The following is a 27,735-nucleotide window of genomic DNA, read 5'->3' on the forward strand; positions in this document are numbered from 1 at the left end:
TTTCATTTTTACTCAGGTTCCTCAGAGCTAAGAATGCTTTCAAATTATGCCCAGTGAAATCCTGTGTATTACATTTACCTTGTCTGTTTGAGATTGTCCTTTTAATTTTTATTTTGTAGAATACCAGTTCACTTTGCCCAGTTCTGTACAATTTCTCCATTGCTTATTAGGTAAGAAACTCTGTGCATTTTTCCCCTTGCTTTCAAGTTCGGACTCTATAATATGAGTTATGAATTGTCAAACTCACCCCATTTTTAAATGCTCTTTATAGACCAAATCTATCATCTGTCGAATTAATTTTTGTCACTAATACTCAATCTTCAGAGAAGTTGTTTTCTCAATGTCAATATCATGTTATATGAATATAATAGCCCTTGTATGAAATTATTATTCGTTTTATGACTACACTATTCCTTAACTACTCAGTAGTGAACAGTGGAAAATACGGAAGATGTAGCTGAAGACACCAAATTGTTGAACTAGTTTTATGAATGGCTTTGTGAAAACATTCCAATCCTAATTTTCATTAGTAATAGGTGGTGGGAATACCTGAGTGAATAAAGCATTTGCCTTAGTGGAGCTTATTCTCTATGAATCTTTAGGGGTTGGAGTAGACAACCCACTAGTAACAAGTTGTATAGTATCTTGCTCATTCTCTCTGGTAACATTTTGTGTGTGACTCATCTTTACAAAATCTTGTCAGAAATCTGAAGTCGTGATAAAAATATGAAATAGTTGGAACTTACAGTGAGAAAGAAACTTTGTCTTTTGACATGATGAAGCACATCATCCACTGGGTTCAACAAGGAATGAAATTTTCTAGAAGTTGGGTGTGTTCTGTGACCAGTAAGGATGTTTTACTTCTGACGAATGATTGCATGAATAACTAGTTATTAAGTTAATTCACATTAGAAGTACCTCATGCATTTAATTGGAGAGGTGAAGCCTGAAGGCATTACTTTCTTAAAGTAAAAAGAACATATTATAAGATAATGTTAATTCTGAGTGAGTATAGTTACCAGTTGCCTCATGCAGTAGCATATTTGTAACTCTTGCCATACTCATTTCTTCTACTTCCTTCTGGATATTTTGACTTCTCTCCTTGAACCCCCTTCAGCCTTCTGATGTTTCATATAATTTCCAAGTTCTGTTGTTATCATTTTTTCCCTTCATTTTTGCTTCTGAGGCTCAGTTCCTGTGTTTTCTTTTGATGTAAAGAATAATAATAGACTGTTGGTTGAATATTTTTTCAGGTTTATTAATATGTATTATGCCTTTTGTTACCTTTTTTTTTCTGTTGTTCCTTGAAATTTATTTTTGTAGCTGCCTTCTGGCAGGCATAGAAAGAGATAGCACAGTTACCCAGGCTTCAAAATGAGAACAAGTGGATGGGAGGAAAACAGCAATAAAAATATTTCTAGATTGGACCATTAAATTTTTTTTCACAATTTATTCCTATTACTCTAGAGTATCAAGATGATTCACAGCCATGTTAAAATGGAAAAAAAAAGATTTAAAGATAATCATCCTAAATTAGCAGAAATAACATTAAAAGAAATGCATCTTTATAGCGAGGATTGACTCAGAACGTGGAAATATTATTTGAAGGAGATTGTCAAGGAAGAGAGCAGCATCTTCTGAGAACAGGAAGAAATTGAAGGGCTAGTTTGGCCTAGAGGAGGGAAATATTGGGGGCTCATATAACTCATCAGTTGATGGAGGACCCTTCAAGTATGCTTCGTATTGCTTGAAAATAGTTACAATAAAAAATTAGATAATAAATGAAAAGGGTGAGGAAGGCATACACCCAAGACAACATTACTGAGAAAATAGTTCTAACCTCACTGGTTAGATATCTGTATGGGTGAACAAGTGATAGAAAGAATAGTACTGTTTACTAGGTTACACTACTTGGACCTAATGTCTAGTCTGTTTTAAGAAACAGTGATGAAAACTTAGGTTTGCTTAACTAAATTGTCTCCTGTTTTCAGATGAAGAAGAAATGTCTGAGGAATATTGTATATTTTGCATTTTCTCTCAACATTCCTTGATTCACTCACTCATCCAGTTGTTTAGTCATCTGTTCAGCCCCTACTGTGTGTTAGACACTACAAGAAATGGTTCATGACTAAGACCTTGACAAAAGAATAGTAAGCCTCAAGAATATGTTCTAGAATTAATTGGGGTTTTCTAAAGACCAGGTATTGTGTAATGATTCTAGAGGTAAGCTGTTTTGGGAAAACCTAGTCTGTTTAATGAAGGAAATAAGATTAGTGTCCTTCATTTAATCATATGCTGCATTGATGGTTAGTTATCTTTATAATTTTTATACATTCTGTTCTTCAGTTAAGCTTTAGACTCCTTAAGAATAGGAATCATATTTTAAACCTTTGTGGAAATCAAATACTTAGTATACTTTCAGGGACACACTAAAGGTCAACAATTGTTTGATAAATGAACAAGTCCAAGTTCAGGATGCATTGTTGGTTAGACAACAAGTTGTGACTTAGTCCTTTTCAGAAATATAGCGGTTGTTGATTTGCCTTTTACCCACATCCATCAGTGGAATTCTAGGAAATGTAAATGTTTCCTTTATTCTGCAGAAGGATTTGTAACACTGTATTGTAACTGAGGAGTAAGGGCAAAAGCGCTGCAATTTAAAAAGAAAAAAAGACTTTAAGCCTTACCTTAATAATTAAATCTGAGTCTTGATTTTATGTCTTTAAATCACAGTAGACAATAGTATAATACAGTTAAAGGGGATTAGATTGAAGCATTTAAAACTGTAAACATACCATATTTCCCTAAAGAATTGGGAGGATTAAAGCAAATGTGTATTTTTAAGGATACAAATATCTTCTGTATTATCTCCAGATTTCACAACTCGCTACCAAAGTATTTTCTCCTAATGTTAATTCGTGGCATAGACAGTAACACTCTAAAAATAATGAGTAAGATTTTTAAGACAATAATAAAATACTCTCATGTTTGCTCCAGTTCAGAGATATTTTTGCTGATAAAAGGGGTGATTTACCATAAAATGATTTTCTATCTCTATTAATTTATAGAATAAATGATGTGGCTTTTACAGTTTTTGCAGCATTTCATTTATCAGCCAAGGAAGCTAATGAAAGTTTGCCTAAACTCTCCCATATTTAATAGGCAGATTTAAACTTCTCTCATATTAATATAAATTAGATGACTTTTGTCCTTGCCTGAAGTGACAATGTCAGTGTCTGAAGCTTACATCTTTCATGACTGTCGGCTCATTAGAATGCAGGACAGCTTTAAAGTTCTCATCTCTAATCCACCATTCTGGATTACATCCACTGTTGGCACTCCTGTCAGTCACTGCAGGGCCCCAAGCTACACTTCCCACAACCTATGATAAGCATGGTCTCCAGGAGAATCAACAGTAGGAGGTAAAAAAAAAAAAAAAAGCTACCTTTTTGTGTATCAGAATTTAAAATAAACTTGATAATCCTACCATTGTAGAGTCCTCAACCCACTGCTCCTGCACAGATACCATCTTCCTTAGAACTGAAAGTTTGTGGCAGAAGGGTTCTTGCTGTTTCTTGTTTATATACGTGTGCAGAACTAGGAAGTGTGTTTTTTTTGGAGAGAAGTGGTTTTTTGTTGTGATTTCTACTGCATCTTGGGAATATACTGACCTTATTTCTGGCCCCTCTCGCTGGCCACCAGCCCTCTCCCCTCTCTCTCCTGGCTCTCTCCATCCTCATGGGCGGGGCGAGTGCCACCCACGAGGTTCTTTCTTTCGGTTGCACCACCTTTCTCCAGCCTTCCTCTGTTGATCTCCCTCTAGACTTTTTGCCCTGCATTCTGTTTTCCTCACACTTTGATCCTTTTCATTGATTTTTGTTTTCTGCCTTCTTATTTAATTGGAATTTATTAGTAAATTCAGGTTGTTTGTGAAGTTCATTTGGAAAGCCTCAACTGGGGTTTGCGCATTCTCTCACCTCCCTATCTGAGAAACGGGGGTATTTTCCAGACAGTTTTTATTCAAAATATGGATAGGAATCTACCCCTTCAGACAATCTCTCTTTAACACCCTTCATTAACCCCTAGGTCTTTCTTCTTCAGATGCCTTGAAGAATTTAATACTTGGCTGACAGTTTTCCTCTGGACTTAAACTGTTCTCTTCCTGTGTGGCTTAAGTGTGTATAGGGAGGACCCGTTAAACACGCCAAGCACTCTTCAAACGATGTTCTCTGCCACTTGATTCAGCAGGGCATGCCCAGAGCTACCCCTGGGGCCCCTGTCATCCTCTGCCGTGAACTGATTTCAGAAAACAGAATCCTTGAATCCCCACAGCTTCATTTCTTTCTACAGTCTCTGGGCCCTTCCTATATGGCGTTTTGACATCTTTGAGACCTCTAGATTCTCTTTTGCTGCTCAAAATGAGTTCCATGGATCAGCAGCCATAGCAGTGGCCTCACTTGGGAGCTGGTTGGAAGTGTCCTGGCCCCTCCCCAAACCTAATCTGCAATTTAACAAGATCCTCAGGGGCTTCATATGCACATACAAATTTGAAAAGGACTGCTTTAATCCTTTCAGATTTTCCTAACAGTTTTTAATGAAGGGTTTTTTTTTTTAAGATTTTATTTATTCATTTGACAAAGAGAGAGACACAGCAAGAGAGGGAACACAAGCAGGGGGAGTGGGAGAGGGAGAAGCAGGCTTCCCGCTGAGCAGGGAGCCCGATGCAGGGCTCTATCCCAGGATCCTCGGATCATGACCTGACCTGAAGGCAGATACTTACTTAACCAACTGAGCCACCCAGGTGCCCCCTTAACAGGTTTTACTCACCTTGCTTCCTATCTAGCTTGCATGTCTAGGTCACACATCGCAGTCTGTTCCTCACCAGCATGCTTATCTGTCATTGTATCTAGTGACCAGGCTCCTCCTTGGATCAGTCACACCAGCATCTTTTCTGGCTGCCATATGCCCATGCTGTACTGAGGGCTGCCAGAGGAAATGACGGAACTGGACTGGGGCCAATGCTTAGTCACGGTTTGTGACTTCCGTTGGATCCCAAGACTGCTTAGTGCTCCGTTCCTGAGCATCATTCTCCCACTCTCTGAAACCGTGTAGCTCTAGCTCTTCTGTCCAAACTCCTCTCTTTCTCCCTCCCTCCTTTCCTTGCTTCCCCTCCCAACCCCGCTTTGCTTATAAAACTTACTTCATATTTAGAGTGAATGGGATTCTTCTCCTGCCATAATCCTAACATCTTACCTACATGCCTACAAACATCTGTATTCATTCTTGAGGACTTTTTTTTTTTTTAATATCTGAGGTTTCACCATCATACTGATTCCAATTAGCCATTGCCCCCTCCCCTTTGTGAATAAATATTTTATTGTGGAATAATTTTACATTTACAGAAAGTTGCAAGATTGTGCTGAGATTTCTCATATACCTCTGTACTGGATTGGAGAGTAACCCAACAGTATGGCCAAATCATGCCTCAGTACATGTGAATGGGGCCTTACTTGGAAATGGGGTCTTTGCAGATACAATTACCATGAGAGGAGATCCTCGTGGATGTAGGTGGGCCCTACATCCAATGACAAGTATCCTTATAAGGGACAGAAAAAGAGGGGCGCCTGGGTGGCTCATTTGTTAAGCGTCTGCCTTCGGCTCAGGTCATGGTCCCAGGGTCCTGGGATCGAGCCCTGCATCAGGCTCCCTGCTCCATGGGAGGCCTGCTTCTCCCTCTCCCACTCCCCCTGCTTGTGTTCCCTCTCTCGCTGTGTCTCTCTTTGTCAAATAAATAAAATCTTAAAAAAAAAAAAGGGAGAGAAAAAAAGAAGAGAAAGAGGGAGGAAGTCATGGAAGATTGGACTCTACAAACCAAGAAACACCAAAGATTGCCAGAACCCTCCAGAAATTAGGACAGAGGCATGCAATGGATTCTCCCTCAGAACCTCCAAAAGGGACCAATCCTATTGACACTTTGATTTCAGACTGCTGGCTTTTAGACATGTGAGAGAATATACTTCAATTGCTTGAAGTTTGCACTAATTTGTCATGGCAGCCTATGAAGCCAGTACCACTCTCCAGTGGTTTCCTATAATGTTCCATCTTACTTTCCCATCTTCCATTTGTCAAAGCTAAGAAACTGATGCTGGTATAATATTATTAGCTAAACTCTAGTCTCAGTTTAGACTTATCTAGTTTTTGTTTTGTTTAAGATTTATTCATTTATTGGGTGCCTGGGTCCTGGGATCAAGCCCCTCATCGGGCTCCCCACTCGGTGGGGAGTCGGCTTCTCCCTGCCTCTGCCTGCTGATCCCCCTGCTTATGTGCGTGCTCTCTCTCTCTGTCAAAGAAATAAATAAAATCTTTAAAAAAAATTGTTCATTTATTTTAGAGAGAGAGAGAGAGAGCATGTGTGCATGAGCAGGGGGAGAGGCAAAGGGAGAGAGACTCTCAAGTGGACTCCCTGCTGAGCAAGGAGCCTGACATGGGGATTGATCCCAAGACCCTGAGATCATGACCTGAGCCAAAACCAAGAGTCCACTGCTCAAACCACTGAGCCACTCAGGCCTCCCAAGACTTCCCTAGTTTTTACACTAACATCCTATTTTTATTACAGGCTCCAACTGAATATAACACATTACATTTAGTTTTCATGTCTCCTTAGCTATCCTTGACAGATGTTAGTTTCTCTTTCTTTGCTTATTTATTTATTTATTTATTTATTTTATGGCCTTGACAGTTTTGAGGAGTACCGGTTCATTATTTCCTAGGATGTCTCTCAGTTTGGGTTTGTCTGATGTTTTTCTCCAGATTAAACTAGAGTCATAGATTTTGGGGAGGAATAGCACACAGATGAAGGGCCTTTCTCATCAAATAATGTTAGGAGGTATGGGAGATCAATGCATCTCACCAATGGTGTTAACCTTGATCACTTGGTTAAGGTCGTGCTTGCTGGATTTCTTTGTTGTCAAGTTATTTTTCCCTTTTCATCTTCTGTTGTTTGGACATGAGTAATTAATTCCAGCCTATGCTCAAGGGAAGAGGACTATGTACATATATTATTTGGAATATTTCTGTAAGTAGGATTCATCTGTTCTCCCTCATTTATTTGTGTAGTCAGTCATTTAATCCTATCAGCACAAATTCATGACCAGTGCCCAATGAACTTGTAGCTTTTTATGTTCCATTTCCCATTCCAAATAAAATCTCTTGTCTCTGCTCTATTTTTCCCTTCCAGCAATAGCATTTCCCCCAATGTCATTCTCTCCTTCATTCTTTGATTTATTCAACATTCATTGAAAACCAGACACTGTCTGTGTCTTAAGGATAAGATGATAAATAATTTATAGTTCATTTGCTCCTGAAGTCCACAGACTGGAAAGTTCTTCTCTGTGTCATTTACCTTACTAGGTCCTGAGGAGGGAAAGGTATTTTGGCCGCACTCAGAAAAAGACACTATTAGACTTCTTGACTGTCACTCCTTCCAGTTTCTTATCTGCATTTTACTACCCAACCCATTTCACTGACTTACAGATTTTCTTACACTGCATATGCTGTGTTGCCAGGCAGATCACATTATTTGCAGTTTCAACTTTTATTCTATGCTGATATTCCTTAAGTATCCATGTCTGCAGCTCAGGACTCTCTTCTGAGTTCCAGACTTGTTTATTCTGCTGACACGTGCAAGAGTCCAGTGACACTTCAAATGACACCCAAATATTTTCTTCCTCCTTCAAGTTCAAACATTATTAATGACACCATCACTGTTGCCAAAGGTAAAAACCTGGGGTTCATTCTGAGAAACTCCCTACTATCTTCTAAATCCAATTAGGTACCAAGCCTGTAGAACCTATATTCTAGAGATCCCTCAAATAATTCACCATACTTTGTTTTCCGTGTCTCTGCTTCTATACACCCTCTCTCCATTAAACTCCAGTCTACATTCTACAATCTTCCAGAGTTGGCACACTAAAACATAAGTCAGATCATATTCCCTTCTTATTTAATAAGTATTCTCAGCATGTATTGTCCCCAGGATAAGACCCAAACACGCACACACACTGTAAGATCTGATCTTTATCTTGTCAACGACAGGGTCCAACATTCCCGTGATGCAGTTATAATAAGCAAGATGCCAGTCTTCAGGTTCATGTTACTTTGCATATGTCCTTCCCTGTTCCTGGATGACTCTCCCCTCATTTTCCATAAACTCCCACTCTTTCTTTGTGACCACCTCAAATATTTTCTCCTCTGTGACTCCTTCCCCAAACTCTGCAGAGATAGTTAGTTTGCTATGCCTTCTTAGCATGCAAATACCTATTAGACAGTTTTTTACATTATATTTTGATTGTTTATTTATAAAAATTTCCTTGACCGGACTGAGTTCCAAGAAAATAGTGACAGCATTTTATTTATCTTTGTATACGCATTGCCAAGCACACAGTAGCTGATTTTCAATGCACATTTGCTCAAACAATGAAGAAATACAAACTTGCAAGCATCTTATGTCTTGGCTTGCCAGCTAGATGCTAGTGTCAGGGTATCTTCTATTTCATACATAAATGCATTATCTAAATTATCTTCACTGCAACTTTGATTTCCTTTTTTGACCAAGGAGAAAGCTGTGGTCCAAGGCTTACACTATAGAAAACGGCCTCTGGCAGTTACTTGTTGAGATATTCATGTTAACTATACCATCACTGAATAGTTTACTTCATGACATGCAGCTGTACGAACAGGGACAGGCATATTTTAAGACCTCCCACTCCCCTTGCTGTGCTACACTCCAGATTCCTGGCGTTCTCTCCCCTTTGCCGGTCAGCCATCCATGTTGTCATGCTCCTTACCTACTTCTCTACACATTTCTTCCAACTTCCCCACTTTCATCTCCTTCACCAGTTCCCTTAGTCTCAAAGCTGAAATTTCCTTAATACACTGCATTTGTAGGAAAGTCAAATACTTTCATCTCTAATGTTTGTATGATACCTTAGAGTTTTAACAGCACTTTTCTCTACATTCTCATTTGCTCCTACTTCAGGGGGTTATTATTATCCCCATTTTTCAAATAGCTGAAATTCACAGAAGTTATGCTTTCCAGAATATTCCCCAGATAGAATGTGGTAGAGCTGGGCTTAGAATCCTGATTTGATTTAAAATCCTATGTACTTCTCCACTCAGAAACTGGGTCCTAAAGACACCATTTGAACCCTGGAAAAGTAGTATCTAAACTAAAATTACATAGGAATACTTCAGTTATAAGAGCCAATATTTTCTCAGGAGCTAGTTTAAAGTCAAGTTTTCTGTCTGTAGAAGATATCTTTGCAACCAAAATAGTCTGATCAGATGTAGCCTTTATGGGTTTTGCTTTTGTGGTTGGTGAATATTCACAAGTGTGATTTATAAAGCATCTAAATATATATGTTCTGTGCTTGTTGCAGGAGAGGAAAATACAAAAGCATTGTCACGCATTTCATTGTCTACTCTGTGGCAGAAAAAAAAATCAACCATGAAATGAAAGTGTCCTTTTTCAATAGAAGTGTCTCTGCATTCATATTTTTCTTTAGTGCTGTTTTTTTGTTTTGCTTAAAGTCAACTTAAGATGTTGAATATAAATATAATAGCTCAGGAAATGATGAAAAATACTCATTTTTTTTTATCACATCCTGATCACCACTGAAATTAGAGTTTTCAGGAACAACCAAGCCAAGACAGGCCCTGCCTTTTTCTTTCTCAGAGCAACTGATACTATTCCTAGTGGCCAGGTCACGAGTCCCTGAGCAATTGGAGAGGATATGAGTGAGCGCCTTAGCAAAATGGTAGTTAACATGTGTGGAGAGTCTTTTGATTCCTCAACAGTTTAGCTCACTCACGGAATTTCTTACTCCATTCATTACAGAAAAGGGACTGAATCAATACAATGGTAGTCTGATAGATAACCCTCGGGTTTGGGCCACAAATTATCCTCAGTATGGAGTCTATATGGCTTGATTTAATCTAAGTAATTTAGAAGTAACTAGCCTCTTTGAATTTGTTTTTAAAGATTTTTATTTGTCAGAGAGTGAGAGAGAGAGCACGACTGGGGAGCAGCAGAGGGAGAGGGAGAAGCAGACTCCCCACTAAGCAAGGAGCCAGATGTGGGACTCCATCCCAGGACCCTGGGATCAGGACCTGAGCTGAAGGCAGACACTTAACCGACTGAGCCACCCAGGTGTCCTAAGTCTCTCTGAATTTTATCGTTTGCTTTATTTGTTTTCAGAGGGAGGGAAATTTACATTCTAATCCTCAGAAATATTTTTGTTTGAAAAATGTTTTCCCCTCTAAAACAGGGAATAAACATTTTTTTTGTTTTTATTAATTTTAGGTTCATTCTGGTATTTTCATGGACTTACAATGACTCTAGGAATGTCCTTATGTGACACTAGGAGGTCAGAGTTTTGAGTGACCGTTGTCCTCCAGGGTCTGTCTCATGTAAGCGATCTTCCTGCTTTGGCTACCTGAGCAGTCTTCTCTGAAAGCCTACCAAACCATGGTTTTTTGCTGGAGCTGATGTTCTTAATTTTCAGTTTTCCAGGTCTCACTGCAAAATGAGTTCATTTATTCTGTAGAACAGAATTCACCATTGATAGAGCCCATATATTAAAATCTTTTCAGCTTCTAAAAACGGTATTTATAGAACACTAAAAAAGTAAAAGTCCCAAGTATCATTTTAAAATGTTGCTCATACACATTGATTTTTGCAAGAATAAATCAAAATAGCAATTTTAACAAAACTAATTTTTCCGTCTTCAGTATTCTGAAATGTCATCAATGAAACAAGAATGATTTAAATGCAAATTTAAACAAGTTAACTGAATAAATGCTACTAAAAACATGATGTGGTATAGTAGAAGGCCCAGCAGTTTTGAATTCAGATTTATATGGTTTCAAATATCAACATTATCACTTCCTGGCTCTGTTTCCTTCAAGAAATTAAATTTATGTGAATAGGATTTCATATATAAAAAATGAGGATAATGATGCGTATCAGCAAGGTTGTTGTGAGATTAAGAATAATATATGTAAAATGCGTGACACATCTAGGGGCTCAATAATTGTGATTATTATTATTACAATGACTTTACGTACTCTCAGGTTTTTGCTTTGTAACTGAAATTGTGTTAAGTGACCCTGTTGTATACATCATCAAGTGAATTCATAACACCTTTGCTTATAAATATGTTAGTGGTACAAAGAATAGAAACATATTAATGGAATGAATATTTATAAGTGCATATGAACATACTAATAGTGTTATAAATTAAGCATGTACTATAGCATTTCCCAGTCCCAGGCACCATGATAGGAATATACTTAGCAGAAGATAGCAAAATATGATTAACTGCACACATTTTCAAGAGATATTTCAGTCTTTCTCACAAGTGAATTTTTATAGAGAAATAATCTGTTTCCATAGGTAGGTCCCCTGGCAGGTGTGGCCTTCCCTATAGGACAACTTTTTATTCATGTTAATATAAATAAACATTCAAGACAAATCAGTGTTGCTGGTTTTTTTAATGATTTGAACTGATTGCTTTTTTTTTTAAGATATTTATTTATTTGACACAGAGAGAGAGAGAGAACGAGAGAGCACAAGCAGGGGGAACGGCAGGCAGAGGGAGAAGCAGACTCCCCACCGAGCAGGGAGCCAGACTCAGGGCTCGATCTGAGGACCCTGGGATCATGACCTGAGCCAAAGGCAGACGCTTAACCGACTGAGCCACCCAGGAACCCCTGAACTGATTGCTTTTAATACCTGCTTTAGGCAAAAACTTTTTCCACTTTTGAATTTAATTTTTTCATATGAGTTTTGATTGGCTGTCAGTGAATTCCCTTCCCCCCCAAAAAGAAAGAAAAAAAAAACCCCACATCAGACTAGTTTAGAGAGCAATTCTGCTTCAGAAAGCAATTGGCTAGCCACCATTAAATTTCTATTATTTATGAATAATAATTCATAATGATTAAATGAATTTGTCCATAATTACTGATATTGCTGGCAGAGACTTTTGGAATTATCACTCTGGGACACAGAGAGTTTAACTCAGGCAAGGAAATGTCAACTTTAATTGGGTTGCAACTTTCGTCTGATACATTCTCAGTGGACAGGGTTTAGTAGTAAATCCTAATTTTGATATGCTTATTTAAAAAGCCAATTTATGTCCAGTATTTGTTACCTTTTCTTCAGGTTGCATTTTCTAGAATTCTTACAGTACTTAAAAATTCAGTTTCCAAGCCTTTAAGTGTTTTTATTTTTCTCTGAACTTTTTATGATGTTTGACCTAGAGAGTCGCTTTTGAGGAAACTTAAAGTCTCTGAATCTAATCTTTGCTGTCTACTCATCTGTGTTCTCAGGGCCTCTTTGGGTTCTTCTGGCCCATTTTCCTTTTACTTGTAGATCCATTTCCTGTCCATGTTTGTTCTTCTTTGATTCTTGGGAAAGATATTATATTTGAATCAGAGTGTTAGCAGATAAAGCTCAATTCATAGATAATTCAGATTTCTTATAGTCAAGAGGATGCAGAAAGCACGAAGCAGAATGGTGGTTGTCCCCCGATGTTGGTCAGGAAGCATACTTGGTCTGCTGACTTACAATATTCACCCAGAATGGGGTTCTCCATTCTAGAAAGCACTTGACCTTTACTGAGGGAAAAGACACCATTTTACTTGTGTAAATACAGCTTGAGATAGTATGTATCCACGAGTATTTTTTTCTCACAAGGTACTTAAAGCCATACTGCTATTGTTCAAGCTTCATTTGAGAAAAGTAAAAGTGAGTAATGTATTTGACAACAAATTTAACAATCTTCCTTATCGACATCCTTCATCTAACTCCTCAGAAATGCACGATGGCTGTTTCCCCATATTCTTTCCTATCTTTCTGATCTCTCTTCACATTACTCCCAGGGTAGCTTCTCAACTTCATACCTTGGGACATCATTGCTGATTCAAAATTTAATATTTTAAGGAATGTTCTCCTACACTTCCATTTGTTTGGGGTTATGACTCTTAATTGTGTGCTTAGATTTTAGATGGCATAAACCATGTTATTTTGTACCTTCAAAATATATCCAGAATCAATCCACTCTTCACCCACTCATTGCTATCATCCTAGTCCAGCCACTATCATCTCTCACCTGGATTGCTGCAATGACACCAAATAGGTCTCCTTTTATTATACTTTCCCCACAACTGTCATTCCCGGCACAGCAAGGGGTAGGAACCTTCTCAAAGATAAGCCAGTCTTGTTACTCCTTTGCTCAAAACCCTCCAATATTGTTTCATTTTGGCCTGGGAAATGCAAAAGTCCATATGATTGCTCACCATGCCCTTTATGCACCAGCTCCTCTCTGACCCCATTTACTACTCCAGCCACACAGATCTCTTTTCTCTTAACCAAGTATGTCAGGCACTGTCCTGTCTCAAAGTCTTTGCATTGCTGCCGAGGTATCTGCAGGACTCATTTCATCACCTCTCCTGGGTGTCTGTGCAAATATCAGTGGCGTCTTCCCAGACAACTCTAAGCAAAGTATGGCATTCATTACCCTTCCTGAGCCAAATCCTTGCTTTATTTCGCATCACAGAATTTATCACCAAATGATATCCTATGTATTTCCCTTTTGTTGGTGCCCATTCTCCATGTAGAATGTAGGCTCCATGAGAACAGGATTATTTGTATGCTTTGTTCACCACTATATCTACAGCACTTTGCACATGGAGGCAGTCAGTGAATGTTTATGAAATAGATGGATCAGTATATAAATATCTTTCATGTTAGTATTCCATGTATGTGCGTGTTAAGTTATCTGCTGGGGAAAAGGCATTAGGTGAGTGATAGTCAATGAGGAAGAACCAGGCATATTCTTTACAAAAATTTAAATTAGTAGTGACAACAGGAATCACATTTTTCCCAAGAATGGACACGTTTTGATCCTGTATGTTTATATGAAACATTTAAAATATAATGGCTTACATATTTTGATGTTTTGACAATTTTTTTTAAAGATTTATTTGTTTGACAGAGAGAGAGAGAGAGACGGCGAGAGAGGGAACACAAGCAGGGGGAGTGGGAGAGGGAGAGGCAGGCTCTCCGTCAAGCAGGGAGCCCGATGCAGAGCCCGATGCGGAGCCCGATGCGGGGCTCCATCCCAGGAACCTGGGATCATGACCTGAGCCGAAGGCAGACGCTTAACAACTGAGCCACCCAGGCGCCCCAATGTTTTGACAATTTCTAAGGACAACCTTTTTCAACCAAACAACTAGTTGCCAAAATAAATGCAGAATCATGAGAACTCTGAGCTATTCCTGTATTTGTTGTTATTTAGGTCAATTAAAGAGCATCTCAATAACAAATATGTTTTGGAAATTGTGAGAGGACGGAAATCAGTTTAGTCAGGTATGATCCAACTCTTTTTCTAGGTCCTAGTGAGAATAAAATATGGGCATTTGGAGGTCACTCCAGTCCTAAGTGAGAGGGATTACTTGAGGAAGTCATTCTTGGTCCTGTGAGGTTCCTGAGTGTGAAGAACACATCTGGGTTGGATGGAGATGATGATGATGATGGTGATAGTGATAAAAATAACAAGAGCTAATAACTGATACTTACTGAAGATCACCGTGTGCGGGCACTATTCTAAGTGGTTGGGTGTAGGAACGTACTTAATCTTTACAACAACCTTATGAAGTCGGCATTATTATTCCCATTTTACAAATGAGGAATTTCAGGTATGAAGACATTGAAGGCCTAGCCAAAGTCACACAAAAATCATAAATGACAGAGATGGAATTTGAATGCGTGGCTTCAGAACCCTCTCTCTCTGGACCTCTCTGCTAACATGCCAAGCTCCTACCTGGAGCATAAGTGGAACTCCAAAAAGTATGTGTGTGCATGCTCATGTGGATGTGTCAGTGCAAGGGTGAGCGCATGCAACACTTATTTGTGCATGTGTTTGCATGTGTGTAAGTGAGTTGGTGGGGATGATGAGACTGCATTAATATTGAGAGTGAAGTGATACAGCTCTGAAGAGAGCAAAGGTGAGGAAATAAATACTGTTGTTAAGCTTTATACACGTCACTTCACTTAATTAGCACAGCAGCCCTTATGAGGGAACATTTTTGCCTTTTTTAAAATAGACGAGATACCAGAGGATCAGAGAAGCAAAAGCCCCTCCCTTGGATAGGGCCCTGTCTAGGCAGTGGCAATGAGCCTAGGAGGAAAAGCTCACCGTGCTCCTCAAGAGTAAAACCCACAGCTCTTCTGGAGGCACAGGGTAGACCCTCTGGCTTCTCTGCCGAGATCTTTTGACCTTTAATCCTTCCGTGGCTGGGAGGGGACACCAGCCAAGAGAAGACCTCGGGTCAGTTTAGGACTATATAGTCTGAGGCTAACATGGCCAAATATTTCCAAGACATACTTACATTAAAAATTATTTACTTGGGGGCGCCTGGGTGACTCAGTCATTAAACGTCTGCCTTCGGCTCAGGTCATGATCTCAGGGTCTTGGGATCGAGCCCTGCGTCGGGCTCCCTGCTCAGCGGGAAGCCTGCTTCTTCCTCTCCCTCTCCCCCTGCTTGTGTTCCCTCTCTCGCTGTGTCTCTCTCTGTCAAATAAGTACATAAAATAAAAAAAAAATTATTTACTTGAAATTCAAATTTCACTGGGTGTTCTCTTTTCATTTTTTGTCTGTTTGTTTTGTTCGGTCTCACAACTCTACTCATGGCTTGTCTACCTCTGTCAGGAATGCTGAGCAGAAGACTATACTTTCAGGGATCATTTCTATAGTTCGTTACTAGAGAAGTTTCTCTGAACGTGTAGGAATGCTGAGCAGATCACAAGAGCAGAGAAGGGTATCCCCTTGGCCTTTGAAATTCCCATGTGGATTCATCAGTGGCTCATTTCTTCACACATCGTTGGTAGAAACAGTGGCTACCTACCAGAGCCAGCATGCTGGGTTCTGAAGGACGCTTTGTGAATGTTCACTAGAGCTCTAGGAGTTACATTACAGTGTAGCTCTGTAAGGTGCAGTGGCTAGTATACACAGGTCCTCAAATTTTAGTGTATATTAGGATCACCAGGGAAGCTTGGTTAAAAAATGTTGATTCTTAGCCCTAACCCCAGAGATTATGATTCTAGGAATAGAACCCTGAAATCAGTGTTTTTAATGAAAACTCTGGGTGATCTTGAGGTGGGTGGTTCCAGGAGCATTCTTTGATAAGTTCTGGTCTTGCTGGATGGAAGAGACTTGATCCAGTTACTATAAGAGTCAATAAGAAATACTTCTCACTGAGACTTTAGACACTGGGACATGGTGTGCTTTGAGTTTCTCTAAGGTGTTAATGCAGATATAGAATATTATTGTATTATAAGTATTACTCTTTCTTTTCTTTCTGATAAAATATAGCTAAGTGTGCTGGCAAGTGGGAATTGGTTGCAAGCACAGTAGGCTCTTCAAAAGAGAAATTTTCCCCAGATTTCTGATCGGAGCCTTAAGTCAAGGGAAGTGTCACATTCTTACCAAGTAGCTTAGACCTCTTGAGCCACAGTTGGTTCTATGCCAGGAGTATTTATGAAAGCCTTGTTTCTGGAAAGAAAAGGTTCACTGTGTTTCATAGGGTTAAAAGCAAGGACTTGTCTTTACAATTTTTCAAACCAATTCTGTATTTCAGCCTAATGTTTGTGGTACCGATATGGTATGTGGAGGCATTTGTCTATTAGTTGTTGAACACCCAGACTGCTGAATCCTCTGCAAAGTCAAGTCAAAGCAGTGAGCCTTCTGGGAGGGATGCCAGCAACAAATTGTAGTAATCCAGCCTTGTTGTTAGAAGAGCATGAATCAAAAGCTCAGCATCTTGCTGAGACAGCAATCGTCTTAACCTTGTTATACTCCTGAGATGGTAATATGAGGTCTTATCAGTATGGTTGATATGGGTCTCAGAGGAAAGCTGAGGGTCAAAAATGGCTAAAATTTATCATGGAGAATATTGCTTTGTGGGATGTCCAGCTGTAGAGTTGTGACTACCTATTAAATCCTCTGTGAAGTGAGAAATATGTGATCCACTGCCTGCAGGGTAAGAGAAGGGGAAGGAAATGGAATCAAAAGTGAAATAAAACTGGTCAAATGAGATAAAAAACTGATATCTTAATTTTCAGCCATAGGCGTCCGTTTTTGAGATTACCCCTTAGGTAGCTTCTGATTGACCAGGGGTAGTTCTGTGCCAGGGAAGATTAAAGGCTCTCTGGGTGGCCGTATTTTAAATGGTGAAATCTTTTCAAAGAGGTTTTGTTTTTGTAATCAAATCTAAGCTGTGTTCAAGTTCTAAGTGACCCAATTAATAGCATTTAAAGGAGTATACAGAGCAAGAGTGCTGTGATCTATGGTATCTCTCTCTCTTTTTAGCTTTATATCTAGCAACTTTCTTAGAAAGGAGTCAAACCGGGGCACCTGGGTTAAGCGATTGTCTTCAGCTCAGGTCGTGATCCCAGGGTCCTGGGATGGAGTTCCGCATCAGGCTCCCTGTTCAGCGGGGAGCCTGCTTCTCCCTCTCTCTCTGCTGCTCCTCCTGCTTGTGCTCTCTCTCTGCCAAATAAATGAAATCTAAAAAAAAAAAAAAAAAAAAAAAAGAAAGGAGTCAAACCTAGATTTATATTCAAGAAGACAGAGCTTTCTTTAGGAGTTATCATTAGTATTCAGTTTCAACCTCATGGTCCCCAGGAGGAAGGGCAATGTGCAGTGTGTTCAGAAGCCCGGGCTTTGAGGTGAGAAAGGCCTGGACGTGAATCACAACTTTGTCATTTCCAAGTTGTGAGACCTTGGGCAAGTGACTTAACCTCTCTGTGCTTTAGTTTTATTAGCTATAAAATGCAGGTAATGTTAGTACTGGTCTCATAAAGTCTTTGTGAGAATGAAATGACAAATCATATGCAAAATGCTTTCTACAGTACCTGGTGCATGGTATGCACTTTATAAATATTAACATTTGAGAATTTGAGACCAACTCCACCTCCCTAAAAAAATTGCACTTCTCTTTCCCACCCAGGGTTCTGAATAACTTGAGAATTTTAGAAAAAATAAAGACACAGGCAAAAGACCTCCTTATTAATGATAGAGGAAGGTTGGAGAATGCAGTTTAGTCTGACAGTCAAATTGGCCTGCTGAGTGTAGGTAATGCCCCAAATTAGGCAGACTCACCTTACCTGTTCTGGCAGCACCACCTGGACCAGCCCTCCCATGGGAAAAGGAAGAAGAGCAGAACATGCTCTTCCCTATAAGAAGCTTTTTTTCAAGCAGAACGGGGCTGAGCATGCACAGGTATTTTTTCCAAATTCACCAGAGACATGATTCTATATTGCCAGGGTCTGAGTGAATAAAGGGTCAGGAGAGAGAAGGGGTGTGACAGAGAAAAGTCTTCCTCACAGAAATCAAGACCAGGAGAAGATGTTCCCATCTAACACAATGTTATCATTGTCATCAAGAATTCATTATTTCATTATTTAATTTGGTATTACCTTCCCCCTTCATCTCTTCCAATCATACCATGACTATTGCTGGTGTGACGAATTACCACATGCTTAGTGGCTGAAGCAATACAGATTTATTCTCTTATAGTTGGGGAAGTCAGAAGTCCATAATCTGTCTTGATGGGCTAAAGTCAAGGTATCGAGAATGCTGATTCCCTTGGAAGGCTGTGAGGGACCTTCTTTGCCTCTTTTGGATTATAGAGGCCGCCTGCTTGTGGTCCTTTCTGTGCATCATTTCAACTGTTTGCTTTCTTCATACATCTCCTGCTACTGTCTCTGACCATGTTGTCTCCCTCTCATAAGGACCTTTGGGATTCTACTCTGCCTATTCATACAATCCAGGAAAATCTCTTGTCTCAAGATTCTTAATCACATCTGTGAAGTCTGTGTTCCCAGGTAAGGTAACAGCATCACAGATTTAAGGGATGAGGATGTGGATGTTTTTGGGTAGCCATTATTCAGCCGACCAAATGACATTTTGATTGTCTGAGTTTGTCTTGTAGCTATTTTTCATGTTATTTTGTAGAGCATTTTTAAAAATATTTCCTGAATCAGGTTGTAAATTCCTGAAGAGTAAATATCAGATCTTCCATGTTTTTATATTTATTCTGCTTTACTATCTCACATGTTAATGCAAACTAATGCTCATAACAGGCACTCGATAAATCTATTGATTTAAATACGTTAAAGATCACAGTGTTGAGAATGGAGGCCTGTGTCTGGTTTACTTATGTTCAGGAGAAGCAAAATCTCAGCTTTGACTTTGGATTCTACAAATATTCAGACCACATAAGAAACAGTGTACTTGGAGTGAAGCATTAGAATGTTACTTGTTTCCTAGAATTCTCACTGTTGGACTATAGAGAGGCTTTGGGACAGTCAATTAAGTGTTAAGATTTACCAGAAATCTAAGGGATTATTTCAGCCACACTCTCCTTCCTCAGATAAAGAAGAGAAATGGTGAATTTTTGTGAGTGGATGTGAAAACTTAGGCTGCACAATTTAACCTCCTCTCGCCATTAAACTTTGGAGAAGTGGATTATTATACTATGGAATTTGATTCTGATTTTAGCTGCAATGGTTGATAAGAAGTGTACCGTGACTTGAAACAAATACACACAAAATAATTCCCTCTCTCATACGTAGGTGCATATCAAATACACGATTGTTCATCACTTAAAGGTTGAGTTAGAAAATTATGGAGGCCAATATGTAATTTTAAGGTATTCAGTTTACATTAACAGATATCTAAATGAACCATAGAATTAGCTTTAAAACATATAGCCTAATTCACACCCATTATTTTAAAAGTTAGTGATGCCATATAGTAGCTTTGCATATAATATTTTGTTATATAATTAAGACCAAAAAAAAACAAAAAACAAAAACCCTGATTCTTTGTCCTCAGCCCTTTGAATTTGCAATTGCCATTAGGTACTTCACCTGTGCTACCTTCACATCCTCCCCCTCCCTTCTGGACTTTCCTCTCTAGAATGGTAGAAACTGAACTGTGGGGCTAGAAAGGACCCTAGAGGTCATCTTGTCAATTTGGACATTTTACAACTGAGAACATAATTCCAGAGACATTACTGACTTGCTTAAGGTCACACAACTATTGGCAGTTATAACACAAATCTCCTGTGCTCACTTCGGGAGCACATATACTAAAATTGGAATAATACAGAAAAGATTAGCATGGCCCCTGCACAAGGATGACACATAAAAACACAAGTCTCCTAACTCTCTGTAAAGACATTCCTCCCCCCTCACTTAGGTAAGGGAATTAAAGAGCAGAGAGCAAAAAGAAAATTACCAAGGAGTAAAGCGATGGAGGATGAGAAGATTCTGGAATTACTGTGGCCTAAAGGAGGCAGGATTCTCAGTCACATGCTTTCTTATCTAACAGAGTTAATCATCTGTTAGAGGAAGAAAGATGTGCCTACCCTGGGGTTTCAAAATAAGACCACAGGCGAAGGTTTAATTCTGATGGACAGTGCTGGTGGGAACCTTCTCCCCTCTGGGTGAGCAGAGCACCTGAGAACCAAGTCACAGGACCTGGAGAAAGGATTATAATACAGGGATGAGTAAAGAGATACTAGGAAATTGCAAAAATAGAAAAAAAGAAAGAGAAAAAAAGCAGGTATGGCAATAGCAGGAACAGTGTTAATAGTAGAAAAAGAGGTATGTAGAGTTAAAAGAATTAAGCTAGACAGAGGGTCATTTTGTAGTAATAAAGTGACTACATGAACAATTTATGAAGGTTCTGAAACACCAAACAAAAGTACCCAAGATCACGTCATAACTAAATATAGAAAGCAGTATCTATTTGATACGCAAGGATAAATTACAAAACTACACTTCTAATGGGAGACCTTAATACCCATTTTTAGAATAATATATAGGGGAATTGAACAATGATGTCAACACATTTTCTTATATAGACATATCAAAACAAAAAAAATTCAGAAACATATATCCTTTGAATATAGAATATAAATTATTTTCTATGTCCGTGGAATCTTTTAAAACATGAATTATGTAATTGACCACAAAACAAATCTTGATAATATTTTAAAAGCAAACTGTGGGGCGCCTGGGTGGCTCAGTCAGTTGAGCACCTGACTCTTGATTTTGGCTCAGGTCATGACCCCGGGGTTGTGAGATCTTTGCGTGCTCAGTGCGGAGTCGGCTTAAGATTCTCTCTCACCCTCTCTGCCTTGCCCCTCCCCCCCACTCTCTTGCTCTCAAATAAATAAATAAATCTTGCTTAAGATTCTCTTTCACCCTGTTTGCCTGCCCCTCCCCCCATTCTCTCTTTCAAATAAATAAATCTTTAAAAAAAGTATAATATTTACAGACTACTCTCTTGGACCATATTTTAAAAAATCAGAAATAATGAAATGATGAGCCTCTTTTTTCTCTTTAATGCCCAAATAGTAACTACTTAAAAAATATGAATGCATTCCTGGTTAGCTCATGGATCAAAACCACATGAAAACTGAAATTAGACTATCTGAGAACAGTAAAAAAGGATGAATATCAAAACCCATGGAGCCTAGGAAAAAGAATATTTAGTTGTAAATCCCTTTGATAGGTGGTACAGTAAAAGGGAAAGAGAATGAGACATACTTGAAAATCTCCCCCAAAAATTGATTTCTCAGCAAAGTCAACATTACCAAAATTGATAACCAAGTACAGAACTAGAACAGAACGCTTATGACCAAAGAAGTGAGAAAGGTGATCCTATAAAAAAAGAGGCATTATGAAGCCTATACCTTGCTAGTGGAAATGTAGAATGAGGCAGGCACTGTGGAAAGCAGCTTGGTGTTTTATATATTAATTAAACATAAACCACATGATCCAACAATCCCACTCCCAGGTCTATACCCCAAAGAACTGGAAGCAAGGACTCAAACAAATACTTGTACACCAGTGTTCATAGCAGCATTCTTCAAAAGAGCCAAAAGATGGAAACAATCCAAGTGTCATCAATAGATCAGTGGATCAACCAAAGGGAATAAGTTCTGACACTTGCTACAATGTGGATGAACCTTGAAAACATTATGCTAAGTTAAGTAAGCCAACTGTAAAAGATAAATGTTGTGTGATTCCCCTTACATGAGGTACCTAGGATAGACAAAGAGACAGAAAGTAGAATAGAAGTTACCCGCAGCTGGAGGAAAGGTGGAATGTGGGCTTACTGTTTAATGGGTTCAGAGTTTCTGTTTGGGATGATGGCAAATTTCCGGAAATGGACAGTGGTGATGGTTGCACAATATTGTCAGTGTACTTAGTGCCCCTGAATTGCACACTTAAAAAGGGTTAAAATTATAAATTTTGTGTTGTATATGCATATTTTATCACACTTAAAAGAGACATTGTGACAAGATATTTTCCTGAGTTCTAAACAATCTCGAAAGAACAGATTTCTCTCATGTTAATCAATTTACAGAGTAGAAAAAGATGAAAAGTTCCTCAAATTGCTTTTGAAGTCAGTACAACCTTAATTGACAAATCTGGTAAAGGTATTTCAGTCTGGCATGGTATCAAAAGAAGATTTATTAGGCCACCTAGAATTTATACAGAAATTAAAAGGTGGTTCAATATCAAAATCTCATTATAATTTGCTTAATTAACAAACTAAAGGAGAAAAAAAAAGCTTATAATTTCAGGAGAAATTGAAAGCATGTTAGACAAAATTTCAGAGGATATCCTAAGTAAAATATGAATAGGATGAAATTACCTTTAAAACCTTAAAATTGAGGTGCCTGGGTGGCTCAGTCGGTTAGGTGTCCGACTCTTGGTTTCAGCTCAGATCATGGTCTTGGGGTCCTGAGATGGAGCCCTGCTTCAGGACCATCGCTCAGCTCTCTCTCTCTCTCAAAAAAAAAAAAAATTCACATGTGACTTTGACTCCTCCAAAATATTACTAGTAGCCTACTTTCGACTGGAAGCCTTACCAATAACAGTTGATTAACATACATTTTGTATGTTATATGTATCATATACTATCTTCTTACAATAAAGTAAGCTAGAGAGAAGAAAATGTTAAAATCATATGGAAGAGAAAATACATTTACAGGACTATGCTCTCAAAAATCTGCATGTAAGTGGACCTGTGCAGTTTCAGCCCGTGTTGTTCAAGGGTCAACTGTAGTAATAAAATCCTCAGCTTATAAAATTCTACATACAAAATTATGTATTACAGAATTTCTCAGATGGACAAAAATACTGAAAGTTGGAGATACACTAAATGTCCATAAATAGGGGAAGGCTTTAAATAAGTACTGTTTTGCCCACACTGTGGAATATTTTGCTACTATGCATCCATTAAACATACTAAAAATTAGAACTATACCAGTTGTACTCAAGGCATTTTTTAAGTGAGAACAATAAGATACAGAGGAGTGTGCATAATATACAATTTTTATAATCAATCCCAGACTCCCTATCAGTGCAGATGTACATGTATATGCAAGTGTGTGTCTGCACGTATAAAATTACATGAGACTGAAATAAAGCCCAGAACTACAAACACAGGGTTATTAACATAGGTTATCAGATTGATTGGGAGAAGGGGCAGTAAATATGAATGAGTTGGAGAGAAATGCTGGAAAGGTGACTTTGGAGGGAAGCAGATAATTAGCTTTTTCTCTATACATGTTTGTATGTTTTATTTATTGCAACAAACTTGTGTTATTCCATATTTGAAAAATATAGATAAAAAGAACCAACGTTGAGTTGAATGGCTGCCTCCTGAAAGACGTGTCCATTCAGAACTTGTGAATGTGACCTTATTTGGAAAAACCATTATTGCAGATGAAATTAATTTAAGATCTCCGGATGGGATCCTCCTGGACTAGTGTGGCCCCGAAATCTATGACAAGTGTTTTTATAAGGGAAGAGAAGGGCAGAAGATGCACAAAGAAGAGGAGGCTGTGTGAAGGCTGAGGCAGAGACTGGCCTGAGAAGCCACAAGCCAAGAAATGCCAAGAGCCACCAGAAGCTGAAAGCGGCAAGGGACAGAATCTCCCCAAGAGCTGCTGGAGGGAGTACAGCCCTACCCACCCCTTGACTTCATGCTTCAGGCCTCTAGAACCGAGAGAATAATGTTCTGTTGTTTTAAGCCATTACGTTTGTGTTTACTATGGTAACCCTGGGAAACACACAGAGGCTAAACCTTTAATTTATGTCGATGGAAATTTTCTGCAAATTCCAATATGTAAAAAAAATTAGATCTATTCTGGTTTAGGAATATGACGCTCGGCTCTGCCTCCTCCATCTCTGTGTTGTTACAGAAACACCAGGTAGGTTTGGTGCACAGCTTGCAGATCACTGATTTAGTCCAATCCCTTCTGTACAGATTAAAAGAGGCTTGAAGAGTGTTTCCCACTTCTTGGCAAGCCAAGCAAACCTTGTCTCCCTTTCTTATCTTATCCCTGCGAAGGCTTGGGGTCACTGTGAGTCCTTTATCACAGCTGGGCAGAGTTTAGTCAGCTCTTCTCTCTGCAGGACTTGGAGAGTGCCATTTTTTAACTTTTCCCAAATCCATTTCACTGCTACACAATCACTTTTGTAAAGTTTTTAGAACTTTTACAAATTTTTTTCTCTGTTTCATTTGGAAAGGATTTTGCATAAACCACTGGTTTCTTGCCGAAGATCTTTTTTTATGCATCTTTCACTTGAAATATGTATCCCTCATGGACTCTTAATTTTGTGTCTCTGATTCATCATACGACAAAACTAAATTGAGAATTCCCTTTACATCACTGCATGCAAAAAGTCCCAGGATATAAAAATGCTTGAGAAGGCAGGACACTGGGGGTGCAGAAAGAGTGACTGCAGCTAGTGTGAAATCAGAGAAGAGGGGAAAAAATGCTGAGAAAATGCAGGTAAGGCTCCGTATCTCCCAGTGCTCCATAGGATTCCTGCAGGATGAGGCAGGCAATTTCCTCAACCCACAATTTTTATTCCTACCAAATTCCATTTTTATTTCTATGAAAGGAACTTCCCACCTTCCCCAAAGAATCATTGCAAGGCAGATGAGGCTAAAAAGGCTCTGAGGAGCTAGATGAGGTGTGGAGATGTAAGAAGGACCATTTTTGGGTAACATCATAACCATCATTTTATAAAACTTACATGGGTGAAACAAACAAAAACTTACATGGGTGTCTTTGAGTGTTTGAGATCAAGATATGTTTTGTGCATTGAAGAAGAGTTCATTGGAGCTGAAGAAGTAGTTTATAGACCTTCTACTTGACTCTTCAGCAATCACACACAGATATTGTGAACATTTTGGCAAGTAGGTTTAGAAAAACCATGAGTGGTTACATATTGGCATGGGGCCCATGGAAAGCAAAGGATGAAGAGACAATGCAAAATCAGGATGACCAAAACAGAAATAGACACAAAAATGAATGGGCTGGAGCCTTTTCTGTTTATCACAACTAAGGGTTTTGTGTGTTTATAATGGTAAGGGATACAGATGATATAATTACCCTGAGTAATATGTGTAGTTTTAGAGATATATATCACATTTGGTAAACTGTTTACAATTTTCATTTCATTCCACTAGGTGGATTTAGTCTCTCTTGTTAGATTTCCTGATAGCATAAATATGCCCCCAATATTGCACAGGACATATTTACACTAAAAAACATTTTTTTAAAACTTAACTGAAATTCACACTTAACTGGGTGTTCTGTGTTTTTATTTGTTAAATCTGGCAAATAGTATTCTATTTTAAAGATGGAGGACTTTCCTGCTTTTCAGTACCTAAATGAAACTGGTGTCAAACTCATTAATTCTAGTCTATGGAAGCCTCAAGGGGTCTTCCAAATTTTTGGCAAATTTATAGAGAACTTGCATTTGCAGGTCTCTTGAAGTCTTTGTGGTTCTGCACTCTTGCATACTCTGTCTCACAGCTCCTCAAACTGCGATGGCACCCAGCCCTTACTTCAGTTTTTGTGAACATACCCTGCACACACTGCCACACACGCATACCAAGAATTTAGTGGTTTGTGATTTTGTGCATCACTGTGAGAGGCAGTAACACCACCAAGCCTTGCTTTCCTCCTCTTCTTTTGTCTGCTGTACTCAAATCCCCTTCTTCCGAGCAGCCCTCGAATAGCCACATGCTTCACTGAAACTTCAGGGTCAGCTTTTTCTTAGACCTGGATGGTGGAAATTGGGAAGAGAGAAGCACCTACATTTTACTCTAAAGAACCAAAACATTTTTCCCAAGAGAGGTAGATTTCTCCTGAGGAAGAATTCTGGTACCAACTGTGAAAGTAATGCATTTTCTCCATTTATTACATATTTATTATAAGCATCAAAGCAAGTCTACAAGAGAAGTTGGGTTCAGTATATGTTACATTGGAAAATCAGTGTGAATTCATGTCCTTAAAAGACTTATTTTCCAGCTCTATCATTATCATAAATGCCATAACAACAGGAGCACTACTCTAATTCATTACCAACCCCCACGTTCACCCTTAGCACACAAATTCTGTTCCCTGGAGGGTAGTTTCCTCTAAGTTTAGTACAAAGACAAAATGAGCTGGATCCATAGTAATCTGTTAACCAGAAATCAAAGCTGCCTCTTGAAACATCAGGGGTAGCACTTCAATGACAAAAGAGCCAGCAAATAATAATAAGAGTAATAACACTAATGGTTAAATTGGAACAAGGGAAGCCTGCAAAAAGCCATACGTTCACAGTCATACTCAAAAGAGAAAACAAAGCATGCAAAGAGGTATTTCTAATACAAGAGAATTATTCTGATAGGATATTTATATCTTTATTGATTTAAAGAAGTAGGAGGGTATTGACATAGGGCACTTTATTCTCTTTGTTTAGCATGTGCTTCCATATGTGTAGCACATATACTCTTGTGTAACAAAGAGGAATTAAAATATATGAATGAATCAGTATGACACAGGATTTCCACACAATGAGGGAGACTTTTTTCTTAATATAGAAATGACCAGAAGAGGGGGACATACTAAATGCTAAAGGACTTATCAGAATTAATGACCTTATATAATAATGATGCACAAGGTTATTAAAGTTGATTACAACTATGGCATACACAATGACCATTATAAAACAGGATGTTCCAAAATTATAAATGATCCAACTCTTCTGAGAAGAAAAGTGTAGAGATTCAATCCCTCATCTCCTAGGAGATGAAGCCTCTACTCATTATGAACTTTAATAAAATACTAATAAGGAATACACATATTTTCATAATTGAAACAAACCACGTCAATGTCTCATAATGTCAAGGCCATAGGCATAAGGACTTCCAGCTGTGAGAAAGGAAAGATAAGTTTTCAAAAATTAAAATTTATGTTAAAGACAGGGATACATGGATCTCAGGATATAATGGTTGGTTTGGTTGTTATACCAAAATTGATATAATTTTGGTTTTTGTTTTTTTCTGAGAGACAGTGAGAGCAGTCTCTCAGATACAGGGGCAGAGAGAGAATCTTAAGCAGGCTCCATGCCCGCCACCACAACCCTGAGATCATGACCTGAGCCCAGTTGGACACTTAACCAAGTGAGCCACCCAAACGCCCCGTGAGTGAAAGTTTTATATGAAAAGGCAACTGGTCTATTGCAGAGACGTAAGTTTGCTTTACCTTGGACCACACTACCAAGTGCCACACCACAAACATAAATAA

At 38.7% G+C, this 27,735-nt stretch overlaps 1 non-coding gene and 1 pseudogene across 1 annotated transcript; both read left to right on the top strand.

Annotated features, from left to right (window-relative positions):
* Positions 1-15,783: 15,783 nt before the first annotated feature.
* LOC112825350 (small nucleolar RNA U3) lies at positions 15,784-15,869 on the top strand (annotated as a pseudogene).
* Positions 15,870-20,190: 4,321 nt separating this feature from the next.
* On the top strand, positions 20,191-20,297 carry LOC112825365 (U6 spliceosomal RNA). The gene has a single exon (XR_003208665.1). It is a non-coding gene; the product is annotated as a U6 spliceosomal RNA (small nuclear RNA).
* Positions 20,298-27,735: the final 7,438 nt, after the last annotated feature.

The sequence above is a fragment of the Callorhinus ursinus genome, unplaced genomic scaffold, assembly GCF_003265705.2.
Source record: "Callorhinus ursinus isolate GAN/ISIS: 27379988/994484 unplaced genomic scaffold, GSC_fseal_2.0 scaffold12, whole genome shotgun sequence".
In the NCBI taxonomy this organism is placed as follows: Eukaryota; Metazoa; Chordata; class Mammalia; order Carnivora; family Otariidae; genus Callorhinus; species Callorhinus ursinus.